A 9,380-nucleotide genomic window follows, 5' to 3' on the forward strand; every position below is an offset into this window, starting at 1 on the left:
AAAGTCACCTCACACATCTCCTGTTCACAAGGATTCTATAACCTGGGGCGGCAATAGACCTTCACACAAACACACAGCCCATCCCAAGGGTGATCTGCAGGTGGTTGGATTCGATGCATATTCTGAGACAGTGCTTAAGTGAGAATGTTGTTCTTCTGCAGCAACATGATGCACCTCTGGCCTGTTTGACATGCGGCGGCACCATTCAATTTGCAGCAGTCCAACGAGCAGTCGCCCACCTCAGTGGGCGACTGCTGTGACAGCTACCCTTCGTATTAGCAAGCTGATGTTGTGAGGCTAGTTGCTGATGTTGTTGCGTGTGCATCACCCAGCGACCATGCCCCAATTCGTTCACCCAATCAGGGGGAAGACAAAATGACATGGACATAACGAGAGGTCTCTGACTTTAAACGTTGTTATGGTAAATATGTTGGGTAAAAGGAGAACTAAAAAGGAGAAAGAATAAAGAGCTAGAGAGAGCGTGAGCAATTAGGAGGGAGCAGGAACAGGAGTAAATGTCAGATGCCCTCTGTAAAGATCAGGCTAACGAAAATGAGGCCGCAGATCTATAGTGGGTCAAACAAACGATGTGAAGCCAGGAAACTACTCTGAAACTGGATCTGAGCGGCTGCAGAATTGGCTGGCACCAAGGTTTGCTAAATTCCAAACGGTTCTTCTACCATGGTATGAAAATATAAATAAAACCACAACACGAGCAATGGATAAACAAACAGTTCCACTCCTACACCACTGCCCAGGAGAGGGTCCTGGCTGGAATCCAGTTCTGGTTAATGACTGTTGTTGGCTACTGTTTATCTGACAGAAAGGGACAACAAGACCTCGCATACTGAGGAGATGTTGAGAGCCAACGTATGGAGCGACATCTTCCCTGCAGAGGGAGCATCGGGTCTCCTGGCCGCCCAAACTCTTTCCTTGTATGCCAATTGAATCTAAACTCCCCAACAAAAATCCTTTCCATGCGTTCCTTATGTTGGTGAGAAAAACCCATGGCTAATTGGCAGCGGATCCGAGGCAGATTAAAGCGACAGTTGGTCGTGTCAAAGGGAGAGGGGCTTGGGCGGGGGGGGGGGGGGGGACTGGTAATTGCTCTGATGAGCTGAGTAATGTCTTCCTTCTTCACACACACACACACACACACACACACACACACACACACACACACACACACACACACACACACACACACACACACACACACACACACACACACACACACACACACACGCAATCTCTTCTTCTCCATCTTGACACACGCGTCACTGTCTGAAAGCCTCACTCAGCATTCGTGGCTGAAAATGACAAAGAAGGGAATGACAAGGGGGGGAGAATGGCGTTCCGGACGCACCGAGGGGGGGGCCCTTCACCCATGACAGGGACGATCCGGACTGGCAGGGGCACGCACGTACTGGTGGGAGGGGATGGAGGGTAGGGGGGTAGGGGGGCGGGAGGGTCGTAGGATGGGTGGGTGGTAAGGTCTGAGGGGGTGGGGGTGTTGGGTGGCACGGGGTGGGGTCGGTAAGGTGGAAGGTAGGGTGCTGGTAGGGTGGAAGGTGGGGGGGTGGTAAGGCAAGGAAAGAGGCATGAGTCTTGAGGGTGGCGGAGAGAAACCCATCATATTTTAGCACTCCTTTTAATCTGGCAAATGGAACAAAAGATTCCTTTTAGGAGAGAAAGATAGATGATGGATGTAAAATATGGGTGAGGCCCCGGGTAACTCAGGGCCTCACTCTGCGAGACGGCGGGGTGGGATGGAGGGCTTGTGGTGGTTGTTCAACATCCACCGACGGTTCCCCCCCGGCGTCCTCCCCTGCAGCAAGAAGAACCGGTGGTTTGCTGCTGCTGCTTTGCATCCTGGGAGTGCGGTCGGACTGAAGTCTCCCCTCAGATAAAAGATCAGTGGCTGGCTCCAAGGCAGGGGAATTGTCGGTGGGGGAGAGATCGGGACCGATGCCCGGACAAACTCTCCCCCTCTCCCCCCGAGAACCCAGCCTGTAGGCACTTTGATCCAGTGTGGACGCATCTCACTCAGAGTACTCGGGGAGAACTGGGGGGGGACGACACAGACAGACTGTGGACAGGACTTGGGGAAGACACTAATTATGAGGAGCAGGGTGGTAGTGTTGTGGGACAGCACATTCCCACAGCCTGTCAAGACTGCTAAGCACACTATCCTATCTGCGCGCACACACATACACAAACACACACACCTGCGTGGATACACACACACACACACAAACACGTGCGTGGACGCACACACCCACAGACGCACGCACACACAGACACACAATCAATTACGGTGTTGAGGCTTCAACCGGCGATAAATTGAGAATTACAATTCTCCCGAAGTGCCACACGCTGGCAGCTGGCGGAGACAGTCAACAGAATTCATCAGGTTTTCCTTTCCTCTTAGAGGAACACAAGAGAGGCACGGCTGACACTGTTGTCGCAGGCAGAGTTAGTGAGGACTCAGTCGTAGCTACGGCCGCTGGTTTGAGTGTGTTTAGAACAAAAATGATGAAGCCAATCAAATAAATTGCAAGAATAAACAAAATCGGTTATTACAATCACTTAACGGGCAACAGTGTGCGAGTGCAACGGAATGGAATTATCGAGTTCTACGATTGTATAATTCCACAGAAGAATTCCACAAGAACCATTTTCAAAAACTCTACAGCAATTCGGATTTTCAAGAAATCAATTGCAAGTGTTGGAAAAAACAAAAACAAGACTCACCATTGAACCAGAGAAACAAGCACATAATGACGCTAGTTAGGAACAAAGCCCGGACGCCAGCGGCACCTCCATTGTTCCTGAGTGCAGGCTGACAAAATCAGACCATCTCAGTTCTCACTGTTGGGCCAGAGATGTTGTGGTGAGGGGATAATGATGCACTCTCACAGCCAGCGCCCTTGTTGACTAAAACACCTGGATCGATAAGCTGTCAAGGCACCGCGCCCGGGTTCCCTTCAAACCCCCGGCCGGTTGCACGCTGAACCGAGGTAGGTGGGGGGTATATGTTGTTTTCCATGTTACGGATCAAATGGGGGCCCCGCTATGAAACAGAAGTAAATAACACGCTCTTCGTTTTGAAAGGATGGCTGTCGGACAGGGCCAGGCAGCGTTGGTCCCGGCCCGGTCTGCGGTCGACCTGGATGCATCACTGAGCGATAAACGGTAAACGAGGACTGCATTTATGCAGCGCTTCTCTAACCAGTGGCCCCTCAAAGCGCTTTTCAATGTTGCCCAACATCCACCCATTCATTCATACATTCACAAACCGACGGAGGTGTAAGCCGTGCAAGGTGACAGCCGGCACGTCGGGAGCAGTCAGGGTTGAGGTGTCTTGCTCAGGGACACCTCGACACTCCGGGGAGCCGGGGATTGAACCGGCAACCTTCCGGTTACCAGCCAACCCGCTCTACCTCCTGAGACACAAGCCGCCGTGCGGCCAGACAGACCCTACCTTCTATTTATAAAGGTTAAACACATGTAAAGCACTTTGGATTACAGCATCTGCTAAATTAAAGCACAGAGACGGACCGTCGCAAAGAGTGTTCTCCGCTGGGGGTGCGCTTGTGTGTGTACACCTCACAACGTACACACAGGGGAGGAGTGAGAGGGCCTGAGGACACCCGTTCATCTCACTCTCGTTGTTGGCGCCGCTGTCATCCCGCCCGGCCGTCGGCCCCATCTCCCCCCTCTCTCTCCCTTCGTGTGTTAGTCGTCACCAACGACTGGTAAAAAAAACCCGCTTAGCACCTCCTCTCCTTCGAGATGACCCCTGCGTCTGACTGCTCACTTCTCCTCAACTCACAATCCTGTTTACCCCCTCTCCCCCTCAATCCCTCTCTCCCTCTCTCCCCGCCCTCCCATTCCATCCTGCTCTCTCTCCCTTTCTCTCCCTCTTGTTCAATCTCTCTCCCCTTCCCAGTCCATCTTACCCTCTCCCCTCTCTTGCTCTCGGTCTATCCCTCTCTATCCTCTCTCTCCCTCTCTCGGCCAATCTCTCTCTCCCTCTCGTCAATCTCTCCCTTTCAGTCAATCTCTCTCTCTCCCTCTCGGTCAATCTCTTTCGCTCCCCCTCTCTGTCAATCTCTCCCCTTCTCAGCCTATCTTTCTATCTTTCACTATCATTTGTTCTCTCTCTCTCTCTCTCTCTCTCTCTCTCTCTCTCTCTCTCTCTCTCTCTCTCTCTCTCTCTCTCTCTCTCTCTCTCTCTCTCTCTCTCTCTCTCTCTCTCCCCCACCAACTGACAAGGCTCTCCCGTTGCTGATACAGCCATCTTGAACCTTGTTGTCCTTAATAACCCACACTCTACAACCCTTGGCTTCCTCTAGTCTCAACTCATCATGGGATTTTTTCCAAATCCTAAACTGCTTCAGGATCAGATTTGAATGTGCAGTGTTCACACATGATGAGAAATTGAGACTTCCAAGTGTGTTGATATTGTTGTGCAGCGAATCCACGCTAGTAATGACCAGATACAGAGGACAACGTCTGCAATGTCCTGATGCTCACCCATACTAAAGCACGACACAACACGCTTTCAAAATAAAAGCGCCTACCAAATAGTATGAGCAAACAGCATTCAGACTAAGCTGCCCTGCTGCCAGAATGCGGCCAGCGGTCAGCTGCCATGCGTTCCAGTGGACGGCGAGGATTTCATGGTAACGGGGGCCGAGGGAGGCGTGCAGGAACTGGTGCATGCACCTGTAATCCTGGCCCGGGCCCCGCGATCCTGTCCTCAGCACCGCTGTCCTCTCCACCAGCGCCACCTCTATCCCTCAGTTCTGCCTGGCTGCCCGGCCTGATTTAATGGCCAGCACTCAGCCGGGTCAGGAGAGAGGCCCTGCACAACAGCCAAATAAACAGCTAGAGGAGGGCGGGGAGGGGGGAGGAGGAGGAGGGAGAGGGGGTGGCAAAGGAGGTGAGGGGAGGAGGTGGGGGAGGGGCTGGTAGAGGAGGAGGGAAAGGAGGTGGGAGAGGAAGTGGGAGAGGAGGAGGGAATGGAGAGGAGGTGGGGGAGGAGGAGGGAGAGGAGGATGGAGGAGGTAGAAGAGGAGGAGGGAGAAGAGGAGGGGGAGAGAAGGAGGGAGGAGAAGCTGCGAGCAAACAATGATCATAACGATAGTTATCAGCAATCTGTTGGCCGAGATAAAACCGGGAACAGTAATATCGCTTCGCAAACAAGACCGCTTATAGCGCCCAGACAGAGGTCTACACTAGACTGAAAGAGGAAAATAAATACAGGACATCATATAGGAAACACCAATTGGTAGTACTGTCAGAGACACAGATATTGAAATGAGGCCCTCCTAATTATAATACAAATCGTATCCAATATTGTCATTATAATATCCATCACTCTCTTTGCTACACATTCAGTCATGGCTTGGAATCTCAACTCGTGGGCTCACAAATTGCTCTCTCTCTCTCTCTCTCTCTCTCTCTCTGCCTCTCTGTGTCACTCTCTCTCTCTCTCTCGCTCTCTCTCTCGCTCTCTCTCTCTCGCTCTCTCTCTCTCCGAGACCTCATACACTATACAGTCAGTCAGTGTATCTGCATTTCATTTCTCCATCAGCCAGGTTTCAATCGGGCCCGTCAGTCATAGACACTGACAGACGTGAGGCTCTGCCATTTCACTCTTCCTGCTTTCCTCTCCTATTGAAAATGGATTTGGTAGAGAGAGTGATGCTCACAAAAGGGCAACTGTCACAAGAGTAACCCCCCCACAACACACACACACACACACACACACACACACACACACACACACACACACACACACACACACACACACACACTCCAAACCAACACATACACATACACAACCACGCACAGGTTGAGAGACAAGGGAAGGATAAAAAAAAAAAAAGCTTTATTCCTCTGACACGTGCACAGTCAATGTTCAATTGAAACTATGGAAACGCTTTTCTCAAACCATCAACTAACGTTTTCCAAATTGCTGTACTGGCCGTGAATTCCATCTCGGATTTAACAGCGAGACGTCACAGCAGGGATCCTACCAGCACCATTACTCCTATATTCCTTCCCCGGTCGGTATTCCGGCCTCATATGCTAGATGACCACCGTGCGGGAGTCAGTGAACCTGCGAGATGAGACAATTGGGGCCAGTGGTTCACCAAGTCGCACCATCATGCACAACATTTACCCCATGACAGCCTCATCTTCTCCCAGCGTCATATCTCTGGGTTTACCATAACACGGATACAGTGTTGTACCCCCCCATCACACTCACACACACACACACACACACACACACACACACACACAGACACACACACACACACACACACACACACACACACACACACACACACACACACACACACACACACACACACACACACCTAATCTAAACATCAAAGTCACCCCAATGATGTACAATTATTCCAACACCAAAAAAGCTGCTGATGCAGCTTCAGTTGACAGTGACCATCAATTCAGATCAAAGAGAGAACCACAGAGCAGTGACACGTGCCCATCTTTAAGCAGACTTCCAGTGTTGTGATTACTGATTAGGATTTGGTTGTTCTTAAATAATCATTCACTGTCCACAGGGGATGCTATACTAATAGGTAAATATTGTGAAAAATAAATTATTTTGACTGGCCCTACGTGTTTTGATTGAAATATGAAATGCATGTGATGACTAAGAAGGTTTTCCTTCCAAAGTTTCGTCTGAAAATGACTATGTACCCTCCATTCAGCCCATGCAGATGCTCTGTGTTTGTAGAATAGTCGTAGGTTGAGCTATAGTTCATGAAAAACAATGTTTTGGATCACAGTGAGCTCCACACCATTTTAAAACTCAAATCGTTCATTTCTCATCACACTTACGCAATAGTAAAAGGACTCTGGGAAACCAATTTCCCCAAACGCTGTGCAACTACAGAAAGCATGAGGTGGGGGTGGGGACTTGTTCTGCAACGCACTGGTCTCTAGCTGCAGCCTCCATCGGCATGCCATCAGACATAGGTTCTCCAGGTGGATTCCATTAACGCCTGCACTCTTAAGTTTGGAACGCACCTCCTAACCCTACCTGCCTACGTGTCACCGAGGCGTTCAAGTGACACATGAATAAATGAGGCGCGCCAGCCACGGCGCTTCACAGCAGGCGCCCTGGAGGGTCGCCAGGGCTACCGGAGACAAGTCCCTCCACCTGATACCCCCGACGCACCGTGCGCCAAGCGGCTCCGACGCACCGGCGGCCACCGGAGTTTCGGGCTGATTAGCCTATTACAGACAGCATATTCACGCCGGAGTATGACCATGTAACGTTATACAACCTTTACGTTTGTTTCGACCCCTGAAACAGAACTTAGACCGTCTAGGCACCGCTCAAACAACAACTTTGGCACCTGAGCAGCAGTCTAAACAGGTTGGCGCTTGCCAAAGTGCCTTATCCAAACGCATGGATAAATAAAGAATGTCTTCTTACGCACGTTGACGAAAATGCTTGAAATTCCAGTGGCATTGCTTTTTTAATAAACCATGACTTAAAGCCCAAGAGAAGAGCAAAAACATCAGCACCCTAAGGAAAAAGACTCGTCGACCACACGACGGCCGTGGGTTCAGTGTACACAATAAAGGGCGAACAGCAACATGATGATAATGATGTTTTCCTACCTGCCGTCCGTTCGTCAGCGGCTGAGAGCCTTGAGCTTCGACTGACTGTCCTGCTGTGATGCGTTACCAAGTGTCTGCAACTCTCTCCCTCTCCCCCCCTCTCTCTCTTGCTCCCTCCCTCTCTCTCTCTCCCTATCTAACTCTCTCTCTCTCTCTCTCTCTCTCTCTCTCTCTCTCTCTCTCTCTCTCTCTCTCTCTCTCTCTCTCTCTCTCTCTCTCTCTCTCTCTCTCTCTCTCTCTCTCTCTCTCTCTCTCTCTCTCTCTCTCTCTCGCTCTCGCTCTCGCTCTCTCTCTCCCTCCCCCCGTCTCTCTCTCTCTCTCTCTCTCTCTCTCTCACCCTCCCTCCCTCCCTCCATCCATCGGACTCTCTCCCTCCCTCTCTTCACCCTCGCTAACTTACTGCCTGGTATTGCTGGTGTTGGTGCTTATCGCCGCCGGACATTAATAATTTGAAGAGGCTTCAGGAGAAGCAAATTCCAACACGCGCTCCGTTCACACCTCTTAGTGCCTGAATCACTTTTCCCGTTTCCTTTGTCAACACATTTATTTTCTCCAAAAGTTGAACGTGAGCTGCTATAGGCCTACGCAACAATTGTACACACACACACACACACACACACACACACACACACACACACACACACACACACACACACACACACACACACACACACACACACACACACACACACACACACACACACACACACGATTGATTGGATGATTGATATGAAAAATGCATGATATGTTCTCCAGTTTCACAGTTTCATCCCTCATACGTTATAGACGGATGATGATGATGTTTTGGAAATACTTTAAATTATACACTTTGTGCCAATATCTTTACAAGATAATGCCCGTTATCGCACCCTGTGCCAAGAACGTAGGTCCACGATTGGTGAAATGTTGTTCGTGGTGGACAGCGTCATCTAGCGTGAGATATAAAAAGGCATCGATCTATTGATCTCATTGTGGCCGAAAATACATTGTGCAGGTAAATATGCCTTACCTATATTGAAACTGTCAGGAGGTTTTCAATCAGCCTAGGCGTTGGATTTTGTGGATCACCAAACACTTTCTCAAACAGATATTTTATCAACTCTGATTAGTGCCACTAATTGAAAAAGGAACATTGAAGAATTGCGTAAAAGCAGGCCTGTATTATAGTCTTCAATGTTTCAAAATTCCACGGAAAAGTAACTCAAACATACCTAGACCTAACTATAAGCCTTATCGAAAATAAATTGTAACGTAGGCCTAAATATTACAAAACAACAATTCATTTGTCAAGAATAATTATATTAAAACATTTGACAAATGGCTACTCAATGTCCGCCCTTTTTGGTAATAACAAAAGCGATAATGGTTATGTCAGAATATGCGTGACCTATGTTGCGCACAACTACAACGCCATTTAAATGTTCGGAAAACACTTCGAAGCATTCTTTCGATGGACGTTGCTTTGCCTCCATCTGTCGGATAATTTGAGTAGCTGCAACCGTTTAGAATCAAATTTGCGCAACAATGATCACACAAATCAAAACACAATTATTCGGCAATTTAATACCAAAAAAATGTTTTATCAACCACGTCATCTATTCTCGCTGGTGCACATTTTTAATCACTTAAAAACCCACAGCTTTTCAAAATTGTTTGAAATTATCATAATTTGCCTGCTTAACAATGACTGCCTTTAAAACGAAAAAGTG

At 49.2% G+C, this 9,380-nt stretch overlaps 1 protein-coding gene across 1 annotated transcript in view; it reads right to left on the bottom strand.

Annotated features, from left to right (window-relative positions):
- The window catches only part of cdh23 (cadherin-related 23), a 182,591-nt gene extending 174,831 nt beyond the window's left edge, over positions 1-7,760 (bottom strand). Inside the window, exon 1 of the mRNA XM_030378309.1 lies at positions 7,672-7,760. The gene's annotated coding sequence lies outside the window, so the exon portion shown is untranslated. The remainder of the gene's footprint in view (positions 1-7,671) is intronic.
- Positions 7,761-9,380: the final 1,620 nt, after the last annotated feature.

This window comes from Gadus morhua, chromosome 15 (assembly GCF_902167405.1).
Source record: "Gadus morhua chromosome 15, gadMor3.0, whole genome shotgun sequence".
NCBI classification, from domain to species: Eukaryota; Metazoa; Chordata; class Actinopteri; order Gadiformes; family Gadidae; genus Gadus; species Gadus morhua.